At 30.5% G+C, this 26,080-nt stretch overlaps 1 protein-coding gene across 1 annotated transcript in view; it reads right to left on the reverse strand.

The window, feature by feature from the left end:
• The window catches only part of LOC139098446 (uncharacterized), a 107,757-nt gene that overhangs the window by 31,468 nt on the left and 50,209 nt on the right, over window positions 1–26,080 (reverse strand). The window lies entirely within an intron of this gene.

The raw sequence follows: 26,080 nt of genomic DNA on the forward strand, positions 1-26,080 counted from the left end.
GGAGTTCTTAGGTTGACATTTTTCAGATTTTTTGTTCAATTTGAATAGAATTTTGTCATTTTGGGAAGCAAAACTTAAGAATTTAGTCATCTTGGAAGGTAAAACCAAAAAATTTAATCTTCTCAGAACAACAAAGCTTTTTTTGAAGAATTTTTCATTTCAGATAATTTGAAAATCAATTGACCGTTGAATTTGATCATCTAAGAAGATTTTGTCATCTAAGAAATGACTCTATAGTGAATTCAGTCATCTCGGGAAATAAAATCAATATTGAACCATCTCAGAGCAGTCAAATTTTGTTTGAAAATTTGTTAACCTCAGAATATTTTGTCATTTTGGAATCAAAAATTCAATCCCTTCAGAATCAAAATGTCACCTTTTTGGAATTTTTGAAAACAATTTAACTGTTAAGTCATTAAAATCTGACAAAAACAAACCAAATTTGAATTTCAAATTCATTAATAAAATTTACTCAATCAATTCGCATGAATGAATTGTAAATTTATGCCATTTCTATGGTGTGTTTAATGTGTGATCATATTGGCACATAATCCTGTCATAATTTGCATACAACAAACTCATGAGACACACGGCATTACTAATTTTTTTATTCTCTCTCTACTATTTCTTAATGTCGATCCTTATCGTATCATTTCGGTGAGTAGGCATACAAGAAGAAAAAAAAAATATTTATGACTTCATGCAAATTTCTCATTAAACAGTTGCTGAATGCTATATCATTTTACATACAGCTACGCCAGCAATAGAAACAATCTATAGAAATTAAGTTATAAAATGTTATGAATCCAATCATCTTAGTCGCAAAGTGTGGAGGAGAATGCTATCGACTACAATTGAAAATTACACTGCATGAGATTTTTTGAATTTGCGTCACAGCGCTGTACATTTCAATAATTGTTCATGTGAATAAGACAACTTTTATAATTAGAATTCTTTGGGATGTGATATTTGCGAGTGAGAGATAGAAAAAAACAGAAAAACCTTGCAATTGATTGGAAGTTTAGCATGGAAATTATAATTGCACTGTTAATTGCGGAATTCTTCTTGTCTGACGCATGCTGGTAATTTATTGTGATATTTTCGCTATTTATATTCATGAAACATTACGGAGGCAGTTTTATGATGATATATTGTGAGATATTTTAAGAATTTTTGCTTAATTAAAATTTAACGGTTTTTAAAAATTCAAACTTTGTAACTTGTCTCACTTCAAAAAGTTTTTCTTAATTTTTTCATTAATTTGACCAATTTAAAATTCAATTTATACTCAAAAGTCTTTATAAAAGTGGCAGAACTTGAAAATCATTCAAAAAAATTCAATTTACTCAAAAGATTCTTCTAAAAACCAAACAAATCAAAAGAAAACAAGACTATAAACAATAAAGTAGCAATAAAAACAAGCTTCCCTGTATGTATATTCTAAAAATATCCAACAGTTCCGTTTACACAAGTCCAAACAATTTCTTTATCAATCAATCTTAAGTAATTTTCAAGTGGTCGAGCCGAGAGGAAAGAAATATAATTAAATCACCAGAACCGTGGTAAATAAAGGCAAAAAAGAAAGAAATTATTGACTTTAAATGGAAAATTACTTGAGATTAATTAAATCGATGGTGCTGCATGTTGGAATTTTAAATTGCATCTTTATCTTTACGTCTTTATAGATTTTTTTATACCTCATTTCATCCTCTTATAAATTGCGTATGAACCTTTTAATGAGAAGCGTGAATTATAAAATGTAAAGATTAAGAACATCTTCCTGTTTATACGTAACGAAAGATTATCCATAAATGCAAACAATGAAGTGAAGATTAAACAGCAGCTGAGAGTAAGTAAATGCCGCACAATTAGTACATCTAGGTGATTCAAACAAACGAACTACTTTAAGATACTTAACAATGCACCGTCATTGCCACAACGAAACGGTATTACAGCATGTGTGCCGCTTATTACTTTGTAATAAACGTGAAAATGCCTGTTATGTTGTGTTATGTCCCGAAATACACTAAATTCTTTTGGTCATTGCGCGAACCAAAAATGAGAAAGAAGAAAAAAAAATTTTTGCTTCGTGAGTCATTAAGCTATTCCGGCTGAGTAAGAGCGTGAATAGCAGACCAAGAAGTATTTTTATTGTTGATTATTGGAGTGGTCTTGAAGATATGATTCTATCATGGGTGACTTGGCTGATTTAATGAGGGATTGACTTTTTGGGAGTCTATGGCTTTAAATTTCGAGGCTTTATGAAAATAACACCTGAAAGATGCTCAAAATAATCTGAATTTACCGTGATATTTTAAAGAAATATAACCTCAAAAATCCCAAAAATGGTCAAATCCCACCATGTCTAGTCATACCTCCAAAAAACATGTCCAAACACGTTTCATCTTCCATCCATTACAATGTTGCGAATTATTTTGACTAATTTGAAAGGTTTCTCATCGCTTGCAATGTAAATTTTCATTATAAATCCATAATAAACACAGAATTTCTGTCTGCACAAATAAACTTTCTTAATTTATTCTTGAACTCACGGTCTCTAATGTCATGGACAATCGTCGGTTTTATTAAAATTTTATTACTTCTCTTTTCTTCAGTCTAAATTCGCAAGTCTCTTTTTTTATGTGATCATTTACCTTCTGCTATATTTTAGCGCGCAAAAATAAGAGAATCGAGAATGTACAGTTGATTTCGAGGCGTAACAACACTCAAAATGTGGATAATTTTTTTTTTCTTAAAAAATTTTTGTGCAGAATAAACATAAGAAAGGGTTCCATAAATAAATAAAAAGCTCGTCTTTTGAAATATCAAATTGAATTGTTTTAAGAGAAATAAAGAGACGAGGAAATAAGAAGATTTTTTCATTAGGGTCTGTTCGTGAGTGATGTCAATGAGATTATGGGAATTTTAGGTTATCTTGCAGTCTTTCTAGATCTTACAGTCTTTCTGGATCTTACAGTCTTTCTGGATCTTACAGTCTTTCTGGATCTTGCAGTCTTTCTGGATCTTACAGTTTTTCTGGATCTTACAGTCTTTCTGAATCTTAATGTCTTTCTGGACACTTAGATGGTAAGCTACGACCAAAACTGCTCAGGGCTTTCGGTTCATAGCATTTAGTAACACCAGTGCACCTTAGATTGTACAACACTGATCTAATACATAACAAAGCATCAAGTTCTCTTTCCTTTGCTCTCAGACTCGCCCAGCCATCACTTATGAACAACTCCCTCAGAATACGATATGAAGAGCGGCAAAAAAAATGAGAATTTTAAGGTTAATAAACTTCTTAATTTTCATGTGTGAATTAAATAATACACATATGGCGATCGTTATCACGCATAAACATTCTCTACTCAATGAATTGCTATTATATTGTTTGGCTGCAAACGCTTCTTCCATGTTTTAAACAAGACAGATTAAGAATGAAAGAACCTTTTGACCTTAAAACAAATTTTTCACTCATAAATATTTATTTCAATCGAGCTTAACGGACACTTCTAAGAAAATTTTGCCGATGTAAAGTTTTTTTTTGTGTATGCTGATCTACCGCTGTCTTGAGGAACCTCCAACGATGATCTGAATTTAAACGTTGATTAAAATGTATGTCTTGTAGTTTTCAATTTGGGCAACTTGTTACATTCGTTAGTGAAGGGAGATGATGTGAGGTGAATTTTGAGTTGAATTTGGGTATGAAGCGCATTTTTTATGCTGGCTGTATTTAAATTTATATAATTTTGTAACAATCTTGACATTTTTTGAAAGTCAAAATCTGATAAAATTGCCAAAAAATTTCAACGGTTATTAAAAATTCAAAAAATCACATGTCAAAAATTTTACTCCACTTCGAAAAGTAATTCACATTTTAAACATAAATAACAGCTAAACTTCACCAGAATCTCTTTTGATGTGGTGAATATAAAGTGGCAAAAATCATATGCAAAAATTTCGAGATTGATTTATGGCTTCGTTTTGAAGTTTTTGATAATTTTAAAATTCCACAAAGAACAAAAAATGGAAGCTCAGGCTGAAAAATCAACAATTCCAACCACATTTTTTTTGGTTTTAACAAATGAGTGAATGTACATACATAAGAATCTTTATGCTAATGTTTATTCACTGCCTGATTTTTGTCTACGAAGCGTGTTATTCATTAATGTATGACTGACTGTATGGATATATGTTTAAAATTATATATGAATGTATTTATTTATTTTAATGCTTTTTTTTTGAGGGGAAGTTTCGAGGAGCGACATCCGGTGTGCGCTTAAATCATTTTTTTTCTGTTTTCTTCTTATGCCTTCTGTTTTTCTACTCTGTGTATAACATTTCTACCTTATGCATCATGTCGTCTTTCGAGCATATATTTGCATGACGATATGTAGTTACAATGTTGTTGAATGTTTTTTCATTATAAATAGAATTTCCAAGAAATTATGTACAAAATCACTTATTTTGAAAGAAACTACAAACTATATGTTAAAGCATGTGCTCAACTATCATGTTTTATGTCTCACACCCTGTCATGTTCCATTGATTCTTGCAGGCTTCTGTGACCATAAACATAAATTATTTAAGTATGATTTAATTTTATCCGTATGTGAAATTTATGTTACATGCACACATATGAACTTAAAAAAATTTAGCAGTTATATCGTCGTACGATAATGATGACGATGGCTATAATAACATGGTTTAATCGTTGCAGCCTCTCGCTACTTTCGAACAATTTTTTTTCTTATGTTTCTCCTTCATTTAACAATTTTAAGATAATGAAAACAATCCCCGAATAATAAGAAGGAACAAAAAAAAAATAATAAAAAAGGTTAAAGTAATGTAAGTGCCTGAATGATAAAAAACCGGATTGTTGAGTTGGTATATTCAATAATATTATACATCATGGGACACGAGACATATGCGTAACATGGATAACAATTGTAAATCTATAGACACAAGACACAGTCATGAAATGTAATAATAAACATACTTGCTATTTTCACACGAATATACAATGTAAATTATCAACATTAAAAATTATGTTGGATAAGTTCATAATTTTTTTTTTTTTATCTCGATGGACGTTAAGTACATGAAAGTTGAGAATTACAAGGACAACACATTATGTGCTGTAAGTGGGTTGTGAAAAAGTGTCGGAAATTGGCAATTTGTATTGAGTTTATTGGTTGAGTCTGGGTTTTATGAGTGATCGAGACTCATCCCATTTCTAGTAGCTTCTCATGACTCCTAATAGCTCCTCACTCCCCATCAACATAACCTCAAAATTCACTAAACGACATCAACTCAAAACTTCATCAAACTCTCATTTCCTTCCAAAAATCATGCTAAAAAATCTTATCAAAGTCTACTGATGATGCCTCTCGGCTCTGTCTTCTCATAATTTCATCACATTCCTTTCCTTTCCATGTTGTGTCTCTTATTTTTTTTGTGTTTCGTCTTCAACGTCACATACACATATGTTTTACATAATTGATAAGAGACAGAATATTGAAGGGAAATTAAGATAGGCACGAAGAATTTCATGAATTATGTAAGTTTAAAAATATTTTAATGAAAAAATATTTTCATGTCTTCTAATGAAATTTATAATATAATGAAATTTTAATTTCAAATTGTCTTGTTGAAGAATAAAGGTGGAAAAAGTAAATACAATATAATGAGTTGAGAGACACAAGAATGAAGAAATGTCCTGAGGAGAATATGAAAATCAATTCTTTTAAAGCAATTTCAATAATTTGAAAGCCCCTTTGTAAAAGGTTCTCTTTTTTTTTGGTTCAAAAGAATCTCATAACAATCCCCTTTTTTACATTTTTCAATCATCCGCATCCATTTTACTCTTAGATCATTTTACTATCAGCTCCCATTTCGGTCTAAAGATATTTTTTTTGTAATAAATTTTCTTTAAAAACAAAAAATTTCATTTATTTATTTCTAAAATAAAAAAAGTGAATGTCAAGTTTGATATTGAAAAATGTCTCTCGTGTCTAACGGAGAAAAAATAAACATAAGACTCATTTATGCATTTAGAAAATAAAAATGTATTTGATCTCTAGTCACTGTCAGTGTCACATGAGTTTATCTCTATTATAGTTGTTAGCTATGTTTATGAAATAATAAAACAAACGAGTTTAAAAGTCATTGACAGAGAAAAAATATGAAGGCAGATAAGTGAAGCGCATGATGTGAATGAAATTATTTGAACTTTTAACGGGTTTTTAGTATTTGAATTTTTAAAACCACGTGGATTTGTTTTTCCTCCACTTCGAAAATTATTTTTTGAATTTCTTCTAATTAAATGTGAATTATCAGACAATTTATGACCCAGTTGATTAAAAAAAGTGGCAACGACAAATTAAAAATAATCACGACCTATTAAACAATCAGTTTTGTCAATAAATCAACAAAATTCATAACCTAACCCAACAAAATGCTCCCAATGTACCTTCAAGTCGCAAAAATAAAGCTTAAAATAATTATCATGACTTTTCATTAGTATTTATGAGAATTCCGTGTATTTGTTTCAATAAGATTCTCAGTCATAAAAAATTAGTCACAACAGTGTGCACGTAAACAAAAAAATAATTTACACAATACAGTGGCAATGAACAATAAAGCTAAATTTAAGTTGATATAAAGTAAATTAAAGAAGCCCCAACATAGACGATTGATGATACTCATCATTTAATTTCATTAAAAATATTATCATTAAGTAACAAAAGCGACAACGTTCGTTGAAAATAAAAGAAATATTTTTATGGCAATTAATCTTTATAGAATATACACTTCACCCCTGCTACTTTAACTCATTGCTTCTTATTTTAGACTATTCTTGGAAACTTAAAATAAAAGAATTATTGACAGAGATAAAGTGGAAGAAGTGGAAGTTTCAGCTGAATTAATTTAGATCAATTATTTCCTTTCTACAACATTTGTGATTCTTGATATGAGAATCAAAATGACAATAAGCTGGATTGAGTCATTCGTTAATGACGTTTGCTAGGCTTGGATGTTGTAGATCCTCAAAGAAGGTACAATATACTTTGAAATCTGAGACATCACAACCGAACAATCCCTATAAGAACGTAGAAAAGATTATTTATCATTGATACCGGATTTCGGTATTTCTTATTCCAATACTGCATTTGCTGGCATCGACAATACTCAAACACAACAGACGACAAATTCTTTGTTCATAAGAATTAAATTTGCTTAGCTCTTTTGCAAGCTCATGACATCATCAACAGCCTTTGAAAAAGTATCTCTCATTGATTTTTTTATTTCTCTACTCTCATACCATCATCCTTGACCGCATGACTCTACGTCTATTCATTCATGCGATTACCTCACAACATATTCAGTAAAAAAAAAATGTGAAATAAAAAACTTATGATGTGCAAAGAAATTCGTTTGAAGTGATTTATTTATGGCATCGACTAGTTGAATGGTATTATATATAAATTACACTTGATATTAAACGATAAACAGTCGATAATTGATAGCTGATGATTTTTTTAAAAGGTTAGGAGACTAGTAATTATTATAAAGTGACTGTGTGTTAAAGGTGCAATAACATTAAAACACAATATACACATAGTTGGTGCCGAGTTTTGCATGGATTTGATGAGTTTCATTGCAAAAAGCTTAATATCTAATTTCAACGACTTTTTGAAATTTGAATTTATAAATTTCACGTGTTTTTGTTTACATTCTCACTTCAAGAAGTTTTTATCAAAATTAACATATTTATTAGCATTATTTAGCATCAATAACAGTCAAATATTAATTAAAAAAGTGGCAACAATCCAAACATCTACAATATATGCCTTAAAACATTCTCATCACGTTAAAAATCGATAAAAATCCAAAACAAACAATCTCATAAAGTCATCATAACTCCTTTTATCACCCGGGAGCTCACAGTTATTTGCTTATGTAATCTTCACAAAATTGAATTGTTTGCCTCAAATAAGCGAATTCGCATAATTGATGATGTTTACATGACTAAATGCTAAGTACTTAATAAGATTTTTGTGTCTCTTTTCTCTTCCTTCTTACGATGACTAAAGTCTACTTGCAAATATTATGAAATATAATGTACAGAACAGTCTTTACTTCTTCTCGGAATCTTTTCCGTCTTATAAGAAAGAATTTCTTTTTTTTTTTGTTATATTATAAATCGCATACATGTACATAAGATGTGAGAGATAGAGAGAACTAAGTAAATAAAGGAAAAGTGGTAAAGAATATCTTTCTTGTACATTCTCTGCTTCTTTAGTTTATGTATTTTTAATGAAGCAATAAAGAGGCTTTGATGTGTGTACATGTTATATACATTCAATACTATAATAATGTACAACATAATATGGCTCGTTCATTGACAGAGAGAGTGACAGTATAGTGACGTGAAGTCAAGGATGCATCTGAAAAATTCTGATTTCAATTATAGTCTGCCGACCCAATGTTAAGTTAAAATTTAATAATTAATTCCATGATTTGTAACGTGATTGACTGTTGGATGTTGAAATAATGCTCTCATTTATGTCTGACTTCTATAAACGCACTCATTACGCCAAGTATGAAAAAAGAGACATATCAATTTCAAACAAGACTTTGGCATATGTCACACTAATAACCGACAAGTTTTTTCTTTCGCTGCTTTTTGCACAACTTTTTCTTCGCAAAACCAACTTTGGTAATATATCATTTCTTTTGCTCCACAAAAAGATCTGGTTGAATAGTCACATTAGATTGATGATTGCAGTGCATTTTAGGCTTGAAACAATTGTTATTGTTTAGATTTTTTTTTTGTAGGTTATGTTTGTGTTTACATTTTTCCACATCAAGAAGTTTTATGAAATTTTATGAAAAGGTGAACAAAATGTCTCGAAGGCTTCAATAAGAATGAATTTTTAGACTTTTCAATCAGCACTGATTTTGCTTCACATCTGAATTGAGGTTATGTTTATGTTTACATTTGCCGCTCAGCAAATTTATTCTTATTTTATCGATATCAGTGAACAAAATTTGAGGATTTGGGAGTACAATATGGCAGTGCTTACTTTACTATGTTTTTTTAGATTAGATAGTTTGTTTGACTTTAGATTTGAGGTTATGATTACATGTTTAACTTCTAATCATATTTTTTTTGCATGTTATGAGGTTACAGAAGTTGTGATAGTAAAATAAATGATAATCGATTGGTCTTAAATTGAGGTTATGTTTGTTTAATATTCGCCCACCTCGAAAAGTAATTCTTCATTTTTCGGATAATTTGTTTATAAATTGAAACTTTGTTTATCAATTGTCATTCAAAAAAGTGGCAAGAATAAGCTGTCATTCAGATAAAGTCTTGAAATTGCTTATTTCCTGTATTAATTGAGATTAAATTTTTGTAGGTTATGATGAGAAATTCATCAAGAAACATTTAAATCTTAAATTCTCTTAAAAATGCTTCTGTACATAGCAAGTCACTCATCAGACACACAAATGTCTGAAACAGATTCTAAAATAGTACTAATCTAGTTCATAACAAAAAATCACTTCCTATTAATCGCTCAAACTGTTCACCCAATTGCACAGTATATTCGCAAAGGCTGCATTTTGAGCATTTGAGGTTAGACAATATGCAAGAAAATGAGATATTTTTTTTTTTGAATGCACAAATAGGCATTAAAAGTATTTTAATGAAAGACACATGTGAAGAAATTATATTTTGTATAGTAAGAAATGCAACACAAATTCTCATCTCATCAGATCAGTACTTAATCTCCCATACATACACAAAAATTATTGTATTGCATGTGAATGTATACAAAAGTCTAAATTGCCGACATTTGGAGGCGACAGAGGGAATTTTATGGAATGAAAATGCCATTTTACAGCTTCCTCATAGCTCTTACTTATAGCAATATGCGGGAATAATTTTTTTCTGCACTTTTTTTTCGGTATTTTTAGAATAAAAAAAAACTTTTTTTTTCTCTTCTCTTCCTTTATTGTTCGCCAGACGGTGGGGGGAACAAAATTGCAAAATGCACACACAAGAATAAAGAGAGAAAAAAAAAATATAAATAATAATGTTTTATTTACTTGATTTTGTTGTAATCCGAAAATTTTGACGTTATCAGAAATTAATCACAAAATTAATAAAAACATTCACTATAATAATTATCATCCTTTTTTTATTACTTTTCACTTTATTTTTATTTATATTTTCATATATTTTTTTGTATTCACTTCCATGTAATCTTATCAGGCACTCAAAAAATTGTAATATTTGAACCACAATGTAAAATAATAATTAATTATTTTTTATTTTTATCGAACACTTCAAAATAAAAACAGACAAAACAATGTTATTTCCTAGAAAAAATATATATTTCATATATCCGAACTTTAAATTATAATAAAAGCGAACTGAACACCTCGACAATCTCCAACATTCTGAGATCAATGAGACACCAAAAAAAATTATATCCACCACATGTGAGTAAATAACAATGAATCTGAACTAGTGTGCAGTTTTTGGTGAGAGAGTCATTCTCTTGTTTTGGAACTGATTTGAAATTGGAACAGAAAAAATTTTAATGGAATTTTTGTCACTTAAAATTTCAATTTTAATTAAATCTTTTTTCTAGGAATTTGAATTTTAAAATTCCGAAATTTATTGTTAATTAATTTAAATTGCAGGTTCAGAAATTACCCTAAAATTACGTACTTGTGTCTCCCCACGGCACCAGATTAACATGATTGTCAGATGCAAAAAAATTACTTTCAATTTAAAAAGACTTTTTTATTGAATAATTTATTCAAAAGAATTATTTTGCATTAATTTAAAATAAAGTTGAATTAAATGAACATTTATTTTGAAAAACACAGCCGTTATTTACGAGGAAATTGAGAGAATCAAGAGAGCAAAAAAATGATTTCAAATTTTGTGTTGTATTTGTGGTGAGAGTGAATATTTCAAATTTTTCAAATACGTTAAACTTAATTTAATATTTTTTTTTCACATTTCTTTCATAACTTGAATGGATTTCCTTTGTTTTCTTTCTTCTTTTTACATTTTTATTGAAGAATTGAAATTTTTTTTCTCTCTCTTTCTTCATTAGGACGCATTTAAAAATACATTCAGGCGGTCATTTATTGCGCTCTACCCATTATCTTTATTCAATTAATTGAAATTTTTATTTTATTTTATTTTCGAATCGGCATTCATTGTTCGTGGAATTCATGACTATTAACAATGTAACATTAAAATTAATCATACGTGATTACAACAAATGTGGATTCGCTTGATGATGCAATTAAATAACAAACTTTTTGGCCACTTTTCGTGTGGTGGAATTCAATTAAGTGCTTTTATGGCAGGTTTATTGGGAGATAGGTCGTTAAATTCTAGTATTTATTGACTTATTGTCACTTAATAAATGCAGACTGTGTATGAAATTTGAAATTGAAATTCTAAAATTCAAATTCCAAATTTTAACGGCCTTCGAAAATTCAAACTTACAAAACATTCAAGGTTAAATTTTTTTCTCACTTCGAAATCTGTTCCTGAATTTTCTTCAATTCCAAAGCCTTCAAAGTACTAATTCAAATAAATATTGAGTCAACAAAACGGCAAGACACATACGAAAATCACCCGACTTGCCAAATATAATCTGTTTACATATATTTTAGGTTTAATCACCTGTAAACAAATCACGTGCCAAAAAAAAAAAATTGTGCATCATTTTATTGATCTAAGGAAATTACATCTTTGTAGTAAAAATAAAGTCTTACGAGCGATGACGAAAGCGAAAAATGAAAAAGATGACAAATCATCGCTTCATTTTTGGCTTCCTTAGCAACTTTTTTTCCTGTAAATGCTATAAATGTACAAGATGACCTAAAAAGTAGTTTATAGTCAACATCTGTTAGCTTTTCTTTAATTGTTATCGAATATTAGAGAAAATATCTTTTTTCTCCTCCTAAAAGCCTCAATTATGCTTTTATCTGCTAGTGAAAAACCGCCAGACTCATAAAATTATTGTTACTCAATTTCTTTTACATTTATTAGCAATGCGTCATGTTTATTCGTATTTTATATTCTATGGCAACAAGAACAACATTAACATCTTAAAGTGAATGCATTTCCCTACATTTTTATTATTTTTTTCCTACTATTCCACTTGAGATAAGAGAAGCATCTTGTGTGAAGTCTCTTTTATGGGGACATGAAGTAAAATTTATTAGACATTCCGATTCGAATCGTATGTAAACACGCAAATAGCACATGAGTTGCAGAATAGAATGGGTTACAATGTATGTGTTAATAGTAATAAAGACATATGGAAATAAGCAACCAAGCCCGTATTTATGAATTGACAAGCAATCTTCAGGAAGACGACGATGACTATAAAGAAGAATTTCTCAATTTTCTTTTTGAAAAAGATTAAATAAAACAAAAAAGTGAGATCCCGAGAAGCATATGTGTGGTTTTGGAAGACATAACCTCAAAATGATACATTTTGGACCGACTTGAGATCATCAAACTTAGCCTGACTAACGAATACTCAACAATTCTTCATCCGAAAGGAAAAACCTTTAAAAATTCAATTAACTGACTCAATTCCAACAGTAGACACAATCTCCCATACACTCCCCGGTACACATCATAACGAATAACGACAAATTTCTTGGAAATTGAATGAGATGAGCATAAAAAAAGTACAAATACAGCAGTAGAATATTAACAATCTATTTGTTTATGTTTATTTGTCTCTTCCCGTTGCTCATCTCTGTCTTTCCTGGCTTTTATTCTATCAAAATATAGAAACGTGCACATATATGGGACTCTTTTTTATTGCTACTTCTTTTTTCATTTGTGTTGTGCTGCTATGAATTTTGATCTGCTCTTTATTTGTCAATTGAGCCTTTTCTGTTGAAAAAATAAAGGTAGACTTTAGTTTGTGTGTGACACAATATTCTCATTCATTCTCATTTAATCATAACTTAGCCTATTTTAGAGGAGAATAAAATAGCTATAAACACATAAGTCACTGATTTTGGACGATTCAATGCATGTTGCTTTAATGTTGCTTAAATTGGAAATTCAATCGCCAATAAAAATTTAACGGTTTTTAGAAATTTAAATACCACGTGTTCAAATTTCCTCACTTCAAAAAGTTTTTCTTGAATTTCTCTGTAATTAATTAGCAAAACGTGATGGTTTCAAATGTAATATTATCTAGAAAGTGGCAAAAACATGAAGCACATCATTAGAACTCTGTAGGAGACATCTTTTACAAGAGAAACTAGAAATTATTTCATGATGAAAAATTAGAAACAAATAAAATTTTACAATTGTAATTAAAATTTATGATTTATGGATAGTCCATAATTCAAACAGTAAGACAAAGTGAAAATACAATCACTTTTACTTCGCCAAACATTCCAAAAGTAAATTTCATTGCCACACACAAACAAGAAGGTAAAACTTCTAATGATTTTACAGTTGAATCATTGGTTCATTATAAAAAGAAGATGTATATAAAAATTATTGGGAGAAATGGATGTTGATTGAAAATTTATTTGCCATTAAATAGCAATGAGGGGCTTCTGATGCTTGCCGCACGAAAAATCATCATCATCAGCATCACGACTACATGTAATATGGGTGAGAAGAGAGATCTAATGAATTCCAATTATGAGAATTTCGGATTGATGTTCATTTGAGAATGATAAATAGATGAATATCGTGTTGCACTGATTTGTAAACTAGTCAGATTTTATACTAGAAATCTAATTTGCATAATAAATATTTTTTTTAGGTAGAAGAAAAGAAATTTCGCATAACTAAAGCAAGACAAATGGAGGTACGAATAAAAACTAACAGGTTCATAGACATGCTTTTTTTTCTAGCCACACACAATTTTGTTTGATGACTAATCAAATTTGACAGTAACAAAGAGGATAAAATCATGTAAAAGAATAAGAAGAGAACAAATTTAAGTGCAAATTGAATTTTTTTTGCGGCTTAACTGAATTTAGTCTGTCAAGTACCGATCATTTGATTTATGTGACTGTTAAATATTCGATAATTGGAGTGTTTAGTAAAATTTATTGAAATTTGATTAAGATGTGGACTAGTTTTAAGTTGACGTGAAGGTTTTTCGATAGATTATTTGAAGAAGAAAATTAACGGAATTTAGAGATTTGAATTAATTGGAACAATCCATAGTCAATGATGGACGCTCACCTCGAAATTTTTTTTGCTTATTTCTTGCAAATGAAGTTGATAATCTAGAGGATTTTTCGATGATTTTGTAGAAAAAAGTGGCAAGAATCAGATTAATATACTTTGTAGTACTCAGAACTAAACCCAACCCAAAATGACTAGCATTTTCATAAACTAGCTCGCCAAAATCTAGCATCAAATTAAATTATGTATGCTAAATGAATAAAACACTCTTCATAATTGTTATTACAAGAATATTAAGTGCTATCATCTTGAATGTCCATCACAGTAAATTAAACGATTGCCTTTGAATAGCCACCCGATACTTCTCCAAGAATAATTACCAAATAATCAAAAAAACGTGTAAATTATCCGCACATTTTTCATTTTTATGTGTTTTCATTTTATATTTTATAAGTTTCTTTATAAAGCCACAAAAGAATCCGATATGTTCTTTTATATGTAAAAAAGAGACTTAATCGCTGTTTTGTTAGAGATTTAAACGTGCCGCAATATGATTCAATCATCATCATCATTGGTAATGTTCATGTGAACTAAATTTATTACTCTTCATGTAATTTAGTTTAATGACTTGAAGAAAAAGAAAAGAAGTTGAAATGAAAAGTAAGTCTAAGTGATAATAACAAAGCATTTTATGGTTTCATGTCCCATTGAAATAATTTTTTTTAGTAATGTGAAAATGTCATGAAAGTAATCGTATATTGAACTTAAAAACACTTATATGTTTGTACAGCATATGAGAAATATGGATCAGTTATAAACAATAGTTTCATCTAATGAATTTTAATTTAAATCCGGCGTTTTCATTGTCATTGTTGTACGATTTTACCCTACATTCTGCTTCTTTTTTTGGACTCGATTGTGACAATTCTTATATGTCTCAATTGCGTTTTACAATTTTGGAGGTTAATTTGATGAAGAATTAGGTTTTATCACTATGGGTGATATTTGTAGAGCATTTTGTTTGTTGCTATACTTTTGCCACTTTTTTGTCATGATTTCTTTTATTTTAATGTGAGTTTAATGTTTATTTACAGTAAAAAGTGCAAAAAACTTTTTGAAGTGGAAGAAAAATTGCAATAAATAATTTAAATTGTAAGAAGCCGGTAAATTTGAATTCATAAAGGTGGTTAATCTGCTAGATATTAATCAAGGCATTAATTCAGCGAATCATCAAGTTTAACCCCCAACCGAGACGCAAAAAGCGCTCAAGTCATTCACCTCTCCATCAGTCATTTATAAAGATTTAAATCCATAATCACACTCAGTACTTTCAGTGACTAAATTTGGAATAGTAATTTAATTTTCTGTGAGGCGACAACAAACACTCCAAATGAGAATGAAAGTGAAATAAGGAAGAGAACAATTGAAATGAGAAAATTTTTAACCCGCATTTTGTTCATATTTAGCATCATGTGACACGAGACTGAACTTAATTTACAGACTCTTCATCATCAACTCATCAAGTCCCGAAAAAGAAATGCCATCAACATAAGACGGAGATAAAAAAAATGAAAATTGAGATTAATTTTCCTTCCATTTTCGGTCTTCAAGTCTTGCTGGGTCTTGTCTGATATTTCACACTCTATGAATATCACGTCCATCAATCCATCACATTCAATTCAACACGATTTTGTCCTCGATATTTTTCGTTATTAAAGAGCCACACACACATAAATCCAATTAAAAAAATTGCATCATTGCAAATGATAGACTGAGATGATTATGAATGAGAGATTAATTGTGTCCATAACCGACACATGAACGGATGGAGGAGTGCTATAAATTGCATATATCACGCGATAGATTATTGAATGTTAACAACTTTTTTATGCAATATTTAAAAGCTAAATATTCTCAGACATGTCTGACTGTTGTTGGGATGAATAATTGAGAATTATGGTCATGATTTTTTCTAGTTGGAGTTTATTTGTTGGTAGATTTTTGCAGTATTTATGCAGATTTTGCTTTGCATCTTCTTAAGTCTGCGTCATTTTACAATTTTGTGTCAATGATGTAAGAATTTGTTGCATCTTTTATGACTTACAGCCAAAGTTCTTTTGCTTTTGCCACGTTTTTGCGTCAAAGATGCAAAATTGGTTTTTGTTCGTATAATGGATCCGAAATAAGATATTCTTTGCATCATAGATGCGTAATAGGTTTTCTATCGCATCAAAGATGCAAAATTAATTTGCTCCTCATAAAAGATACGATACTATTGGCTTTTCTGCTTCAAAGATGCAAATTACATTTTAAACTCAATTTTCACATAAATTTTTCGAATTTCTGCATCAATGCCGCAAAACAGACAAATTAACTTTTGAAAATTCCGTTAAAAATAAACCAAAAAAATCACTTAATTCATAATCTCAGCCTCAAGTCAATCTCTTTACTCCAAACCAATTGAGTTAATTAAATAAACATTTTCAAAAACTCAATGAACAGATAAAAGTGAAAATAATGGAGGTCCTAATTACATTACATTAATTCCATGAAAGTTGAAAGAGATGAAATTCACTTTTGAGTGTCATGCCTCAAACGAAATAATTAAAATAATTTAACTGACCACAATAATTAAGTTGATTACTTTACTGTTGGTTATAATTTACATACAAAAACCCACAAAAATAAAAATAAAAAAAAAAGTGTTTCAATGACTCCCACATAAATGTTCGCTTAAAGCATATTTTTATGAATATAAATGTATGACTTGAAGCGTTGTTGACATTGAAAATTGTAAAAATTGTAGGGAGCCATCAATCATAATAAGATATCCATTACCATTTACATGTAGCATATTACAAGATACGATAAATTTCTTCAGACACCATAAAGAATTAACAATGTAACACATCAAGCATCAACCAACATATCAACGAACACTTTAAGAAGTGCTTTATGTCGAAGACATAAATGCCACTCATTTTTTTCTCCATACAATCAAAATAACTTCGACTGGATAATGAACAAGAAATCTCCAAAATAAAGGAGAATATATGTCAAGATGCATTTTCATTCCCCATTGACTTTATGATAGACTTTTTAGTCCATAAGATCTCGTGATGATCATGATTACGTCTGAAGTTTATTGCGTTATGGATAAAAATTGTGTCAAATGAGTGATTTGTTCCAATTGCAACACATTTTTCATACATTGCCATGGATGGACATTAATTGTTTGGTGTTAAAGGCAAGTAATTAAGAGTGACATGTATCATTTTACGAAATTCATTTTTAATGCTTATGAAAAATATAAAGTAAAGAGAAAATATTACATGATGCATCACGCATTCAATTGTTGTTGTCAAATTATTTAATATGATATTTAACAAAAACATGAATGAAATGCAATAAAGAGATGGACGAGTATGGAAGGAACTCGGATTGGGGATTAATTAGTGCAATTTAATCTTAAGTTGGTCTAAATAGAAGTGAATTTGAAGAGTTTTGCAAAGTAAGAATTTGTAGATTTTTTCAAAATAAAATTGGGATTTGTGGGGTTCTGATGTAGGATGCCAAGCATTTGTAAGGTTTCAAACCTCCAAAAGATATGATTAGTGAATTCAATGCTTTTTAATTAAACATCACGAAAAATTGGTCAAAAGCAAAGTAAATTTGTTCAAAAAATACTCAGAAACACAAGCAATGGAAAACATTTGTAAGGTTTTAATCGACATCAATTAAATCATTTGTATGGTTCAAAGACCCGAAAATAATTCAATAAAGAAGAATCCGCATGATTTTGCTGAAATCAATTACTTCCATTCAAAATCATCAAGATCCTCCATACTCATTAGAACTTATATTCAATAAAAATCAATCAATACCCTGTCAATCCACACACAAGTCCTCCCATAATTCCCAAAAAAAATCTCCTGACATTTTCACCTCTCCATCCACCCCGAAAAACGCCCTAAGTTCACCAAAAGGCTACAAGCTGCCTTTTTTATTTCAATATTTATTTATACTTTTTTTATTAAAAAATAAATCTTATTTAATTGCTGATAGCTCGATGATGGATGTGAATTAAATTACCACACTGTAATGCAATATTATATTCTTGTTGGATATGCGAGCACGCACTTCGATACACATACTCACATAATAAGTTGTGATTATGCAGTTTCATTGTACATGAAGTTCATCCAACAACAAAAAAAAGGGGAATGAAACTATCAAAAAATATTATTTTTTCATCATCAAAAAAACGAGACGGAATTGCAATCAAAATGAGATGATCCCTTTGTGTGTTCATGACATTAAGAATAATGATGATGGTGATGGATCATCTGATGAGTCAGTAGGGGTTCTGTGGTCGGGATTTGATTGGATTTAAGAACATTAAGTGCATGTGTTGAAAAGGACGCTAGAGTCCCTAATATCCCGAACTGACAGAAGGTTTGGAAGGATAGATTCCCTACGCGCTACAATGGGACCTCGTTCGCCCCAGCCAAGGAAGTAAGTAAGTAATATCCAATTTTAATCTGTGTCATTTAAATGGAATTAAGTGCAATCTAGTCGCTATTCATGTTACTATATTAATATAGACTCTTAGTCAACAATCTACAAAAACTTTCTCGTCCACAGCTATAAAATCTAGATCAGATCAAGAACCTCTACCGAAAAAATATCCAACTACACATTTCACATTCACTTACTTAATTTCATATCCATGCACATATATGAAGATAATCTCTTTTCACGATTCTCAAACATGATTTTCTTCTTTTTTTTTGTGTTCACCATTTTTTTTTTGCAAAGTCAATTCTTCTCTTCTTCCACACTACATGCATGATGCACATCATATGGATATGCATACTTACATGTTAGTGTTATTAAAATTAAATAGAGCGTAAAATTATTAAATTCATTTATATCTCATATATATTGTGTAAAGAAGATATTAGCTAAAGTGTCGAGAATGCACTTTCTTTTTCATTCTGGTAAAGTGAAATTAAATAATGTCTTTCACTATAGCATGGGTGGAATTACTTCAATTTTTGTTAATGGTTCATTTTTATTATTAATTGCTTCAATGATTCCTTTGTTGCAATTAATTATTTGTTTGTATTTCACATTTGCACGCAATGTTAAATCGACTCTCCCTCGATTTATATTCATTGAGAATTATTGTGTGGATGTATCTCGTGACATCGACATATGGATCGAAATTACCGAAATTTATGGGCTACTGGCAAGGGGTGGGAAAGGTCTCAATTTTGGAATTTTGATATAAAATTGAGTTTTTGAGGCATTAATTGCTTGGGAATATTGTCAGATGAGGTTTTTAATTAAAATTGTAACGGTTATTAACATTCAAATTTCAAATTGCATCTGCTTGATAAAGAAGTCGTCATTTTTTTCTCACTTCGAAAAGTTTTTCTTTGATAATTTGCTGAATTCATAGAATTTCTTCAATAATATGAGTTATTAAGCTTGTAAAAAGTGGCAACGATCATTTAACCATGATTTCTTCTCTGAGTGTTTCTCTCAAAATAGTAAAAAAAGTTACAAAAACAAAACCTGATTTCAAAAATATGTCAATAAAATACAAAACAAACAATCCAGAATTCATTCAACACTTTCCAAGTACTGAATACCTTACAACACAATAGCATCTCCCACAGACTGTACAACCCTTGACACATATTCTCACTTAATCTTCCCATTTGAACTGAAATGTATACAAATCATAAGTAAATACTAGTTCAAATATATACACACACTTTGCTAATGTTCCAATTCAATAACCTTTAGTTCTAATCATGTCAATTCGAATGGAAATATTTTATTTTTTCAGTTTTTCATCTGCCAAATGAACAGCAATGATGAACATCATCTGTATATTGTTATTTTGTATTAGATTTTTTGTCTATTGCACTAGTTTGATGTTTATTCAATTGGATAAAAACAGAATTTTTCTCGCTTCGATTTTACAATTTTTCGCTTTGCTGGAAATTTTATGATTGAAAGAATTCGTTTGAACTTTATTGGAACTTCTGCTTAGAAATTGTATAGCTCATAAAAGCATTTTCATCAAATACATAATGCGCAATTTGATCATTTTTCAGTCAATTATTATTTGAGAACTGCACATAAAATTAAGAAGAAATCAAGCTGAATTGTTTTATTGCAATTGCACGATGCGAGGTCTCTCTTAATTATTTGAACGATCATTGTTCAAGTTTATGTCAACAAGTTGCAAAAATCTGCAATTTTATTATTAATGAAATAATTTTTTTCAAGTTATTGCAATTTTAATTAGCGAAGTGTCTGTCTTTAATTAATTAGTGAAGTAAAATATTAATTATGTAAGTGATGTGGTGCTGGATAGTGAGGCAGTGGGGGTTGGTTATGCATGTGACTGCCACCTGTCGAATTGGTGCATTAATAACATTTTAATGTGATTTTGGAGTTTTGTTGCGCAAATTTGACTCAAAATCAGCATCAAGCAGTGAAAAATCACTAATTTGGCGACAAAACTACTAGCAATCAGCCACAGAAGTCTCCATTCACTCCTGCCTTACAACTACACCTCTAGATAGCTTCCCACATCCCATATCATAAGCATCCATTACGATGATAATTTAAAACTTCTTAACAGTTATTCTCTCACGCTTCACATTGCATAACATTCAGCTGTGCACTTTCTATAATATCCGAATAATTATTCTACCATTCAGTCAGGTTGATAGCACATAAACTGGATTCAATAACTTGTAAGAATCATTTTACCATAACTTGTCTAACACAACAGGTGTGATAAGTGCAATTCAGGCATAGAAATGCGCAACAACTTGTTACATTTTCATCTCTTCTTCTTCTTTTTGCTTCATTTTGAGAAAAAAAAAGAAATTGGCAAAGTCAGTTCAACCGTACCGTTGCTCATTGTCTTAATCTGACCCTTTTTTCGTATTAAAATCTTGATTAATTACAATACAATACGACAAAGCATCAAATTGACATCAGGTACGACACTTGAACAGTTTCTCGCTAACTCATTTCCTTCCTTGTCAACCTCAAATTTAAATTGTTATTTTTTGGATCTTTGTCTTCTGATTTAAGATAATCGAACGTAAATGGTTTGGAGATTAATTTGGTATGGAGAAAATAAAGAAGCTGCATGATTGTCATTCCGTTATACTCTCTAGGAATTATAGTCAAAACGACACTAAACAACCTTTTCTAATGCAATTTACTTGATTATCGCATCCAGTGGTGTAACAAGTATGGAGTGGAAGGTGGGATTAGTGACTTCATACTCAATAAGGAGCTATTCACATACTACGTAACGCTCTTAGGGGGTACAGGGGGCCTAAACGGAGATCAGAATCAATTTTCCAATAATATTTTGATCTCAACCAGACCACCACTGCTCAAAACTTGCTCAAAAACATTAAATTAAATCAATATCTATAAGTGACTAATACGTGAATAATTTAATATACGTAAGATGCGGAAAGAAACATTGTTGACAATAATTGGACTGTGTGTGTATCTACAGGTGCCTTCTCTATTAATCAAACGGCGATGAAGAGGGAAATTAATATTAAAGTTGCATTTTTTTGGGGGATGGATGAAAAAAGCGCATTTTTCCCACGTGGATTTATATGGCAATAGTTTGAAATTTACCTTAATTTTGCCCATTTACCTAAAAATAACCTGAAAAATAAGTTAACCAAAAAATTTACATTTAAAATTAAAATAACCGTTAAAAATTTCAACAATTTTCAAAAATTCAAACACTAAATATTTTTCAGGTTATGTTTTTATTTCTTATCTCACTTCAAAAAGTATTTGTTAATTTAATTATATTTAGAAATCGAATTTTAACATACATGTTTATCCATTTATATACTAAAAGATGGCAAAAATCTATTGCCATCGATCTAATCTCCTTAAATGCTCATCGCGCTTATTTATTTTGACTGCCATAACAAACCGATTTGCCGAAACCCACGTGTTTTGCATGAAATTTCGCTATAAAAAAATGTGAAGCACAACTAAAAAAAAATCACTACTAATGAAATGGTGAATTAATCGTGGGACACCTTTCGCTTTCATCCGTCCAAATGCAAAAAAGAGCTATCGAGTAAAAAAAGAAGAAGAAAAAGACATAAAAGTGTTTGAGTGAAAAGTTTTTTTTTGCCTTTGCTGCTTCTATTTTTTGCATATAAATACATTAATAAAAAAGCATTCCTTTCAATGTGGTCGTCGCGGGTATTGTGGTAGAAATTTGCATTATTTTTTTTTATTCATCTCTATTCAGCATATATGTGATTATATCTGATGTAATGTAAATGATATTAAATGCCACACACAAAAAAGGTAAAAATATTTTCACTGTCAACCAAAGGAAAGTACATTCAAGGTGAAAACTCGAGCATGCATATATAAAATTTCTATCATATCAAATTTGATCATGTCTCTGACTATCTCCTCTATCTTATTCCCATGTGTGCGGTTTTTTTTTTTTTTTTTAATGAAGTCAAAAAACTCTTAATCGGCTTTTTATGCAAAACGAGGCACTCATTTTAAGAATTGTTATTATTTGCTCTATTGCGGTTATTTTGTATTTTTTGTAGCTCGTAACTTAACATTCACCGATATACATAACTAATGCCTTTCAAAGTAATTCATCATTTTGCAAAAAAAAAAAAAAAAAACTCTTTTTATTTTGCATTCTTAAATTTTATATACATCCATACCACTTTGGTGTGGTTTTTACCGTGGTTGACTACAAAATTACAGTTCAGGAAACGACTGTACGACTATACAGCAGTGGTGGGCAACCTTTTATTGTTCACGTTGACACCTTAGTGGCAATCCTAGTCTGAAACGGCACACATTGGTGTTATGCGTCGACCAAAACCTTACACGATATACGGTTTTGGGAATTCCCAAAATCTAGTGCAATGCATCACCCAGGTTACCCACCACTGACCATACAGACTGGGAGGGAAACAAAAAAAAGCCATCAACTGTAATAAAACTGAATAAAAAATGAGATCGTCTGCCAATATTTTTTTTTGTTCATTCTCATTCTGGTCTACAATGTGATAATGATTTTTTTATTGATGATTATCCATCCCCTTAATGGCATGCATTGTGCAGTTGTTAGCTTTTTTTTGCGCTCATTTAAATCTTCTTAATTTTTTTCATATTTTATTTGAGTTTAATGCAAAATTTATGAGAATGGGTGGATTACTGATTGCTGGTGGATTATTGGCAAGAAGGGAAATGGTGCATAAATTGGAAATTAATATTTTATTGAATTTTTTTGAGGTTAGAGTGAATGAAATGCTTGTTTAGGTGCATAAATTTGAGGGATTTTGAGGATGTGAAGTGAATTTTGAGGCATAAGAGTGAATAAAAGCAATAATTATAAGAATATAAGCGTATATGAGGACAAGAATCATTTTCAAAAGCTGTTAAATGGTTTACAGCAAGAATATTGACTTTATTTACAGTTATCCGTCCAATATTCGATAAAATTCAAAGAATATTGACCAAAAACCTCTAAAGTCCCCCAAGCAGTACCGGAAACAAACAGAAAAATCACAAAATCAACTCTACCCACAACAATGCCTGACTTTTCACATTCAGCAATTACTTTGACAACTTTTCTCTCCAATTTCTACATTTCCAACATGCCCATGCTTCCCGGATCACAAATAATCACAAATTATGCATCTCAGCCAATTTCTTTTCTTACTAGAATAAGAGAATAAGACACAAAACCTCGCCAGCATACATGCATACATATGGGATTATAAGTGACCTTAGAGATCACAACATTGCTAAAGCATCTGTCTGATGAGGCGAATAAACAAAAAAAGACTGTAAGTAATCTCGAAAAAAATAATATTCACACTACCACACCGAACCATAAGAACTGAAGAAATGTTGAGGGACTTTATTTTTTTATGCTTGCATGAATGCAAAACGAATTGCTAAAAGGAAAGAACCACCTGCTCTGTTCTTCAACTTCCTTCTTTTTCTTCCTCTTCTATCTCATATTTCAGTGCCTGTGCTGCTTCATTTCTTTTCCAACTACGCAGTAGTTTTTATTCAGTCTTCTCAGTTTTTAGCGCATTTTTGAAACTTGTTTTCAAAAAGGTAGCTTAATAATGCACTTTGTTCGTTCGTTCGGCTGTTCGTTCGGCTGTTCGGCTGGAACGCGAGATCTCGAAAACTAGACATCGTAGAGAGCTCTAGTTTGTTTTAATAGCTTAGTTCTATCGAGTTATTGGGTTATCGGTCATTTAGAAGTTTCAAATCATAGCATAAATACTATAATTAACAGTTTTTCATTTTCATATACAACAACAACAAAAACAACAACACGTTTTTTCATTGTTTTACAGTGTTTTTCAATGTTTGTCGATGTTTTTACAGTGTTTACTGAACAATGTTAGAATTTTTTTTTAACCGTTATGAGGTTTGAATTATGAAAATCCGTTAAATGATGAAGTTCTTAAATTTTTGGAAGTTTTATATGGATCTTGTTTTTAAGATCTGGAAGTGACATGGATCTTACTGGATATTGGTTTTTAGGTCTGAAAGTGACCTGGATCTTACTGGATCTTGTGTTTTAGGTCTGGAAGTGACTTGTTAATCAATTACTGATCGCTGGAACAAAAATGCGCTTAAGTCCCTCGATCAATAACACGAGGACTTTTGTAATTTTTTTGTTTTGTTTATTTTTTAATGGTCGAAATTCATCATAATTTTTTTTGTTACTCTTCTTTACATATTGATCGTTGTTTAAATTTAATTGCTTTCATGTCTGGACTTCGCTTCCTTACTTTCATTCACTTGAAATATTCAATTTTTTCATCTCAAAAGATCGCAATTATTTGTGCAAGTTTTTATTCGGTTTGTTATTGTTTTGCATTTTTTTTGTGTGAAGAATGTTTGGAAGTTTTGCATGTGGAAAATCCATTAAATTATTTTTTTAATGAAACGATTCAAGTTTACTAGACTAAAGAGGATTTAGTTCCATTCTGAAAGAATCTCTCGATTTGAAAAGATCAGATACAACTCGACCCGAGAGGATCGTACAATAATCGGTCTGAGAGAATCAAAATGTGTTCCACCCGAGAGGATAGAATAATGATCGACTCGAGAGGATTGAATCATACTCGTTCCAAGAGGAACAAATTTTGCTCAACCCGACAGGATCGAAGTACGCTCGATTAGAGAAAATACAACTTGGAGAAGATCGAACTTTTGTCGAACCGAGAAGATCAAACTAACCTCGACCCGGGAGAATCAAACTATGTTCTATCCGAGAGGATCGAGCTTTGTTCGGCCTGAGAAAATTGAACTATGCTCGATTCGAATGGATCGAACCATGCTCGACCCGAATGGATCAAACTTTGCTTGACCCGGATCAGTGTTTCCTCGATCCAAGAGGATCAAATCATTCTAGACCCAAGAGAATCGAACTAAAAATCTCACATTTTAATCCCAAAACTATGAATGTCAGTCAGAATAATTCCCACAAAAACATTTCCAAGGGCAATGCACTTCACAAATGTAAAAAAAAACTACAACAAATTTCAAAGTAATTATGAAAAATTTTCCATCTCACACAGGCTCACACATACATGCTACTTATTTTTTTACTTGAGCATTAAAATTGATTGATCACTTCGAGCGCAAACAGCAAAAAAAAGTACAGCAACTGCTGAGAGGAGAAGTAAGCAAAAAAAATTTACTAAAGTAAAGAGAAAAGGCAGCCACAAAATGCAGCATAAATGAATTTTTTTTTATATGTTTGAAAATTTTTTCACGTTTAATGAC

Source organism: Chironomus tepperi, unplaced genomic scaffold (genome assembly GCF_022539635.2).
Source record: "Chironomus tepperi strain 1889 unplaced genomic scaffold, CSIRO-AGI_Ctep_v1 contig_445, whole genome shotgun sequence".
Taxonomy (NCBI): domain Eukaryota; kingdom Metazoa; phylum Arthropoda; class Insecta; order Diptera; family Chironomidae; genus Chironomus; species Chironomus tepperi.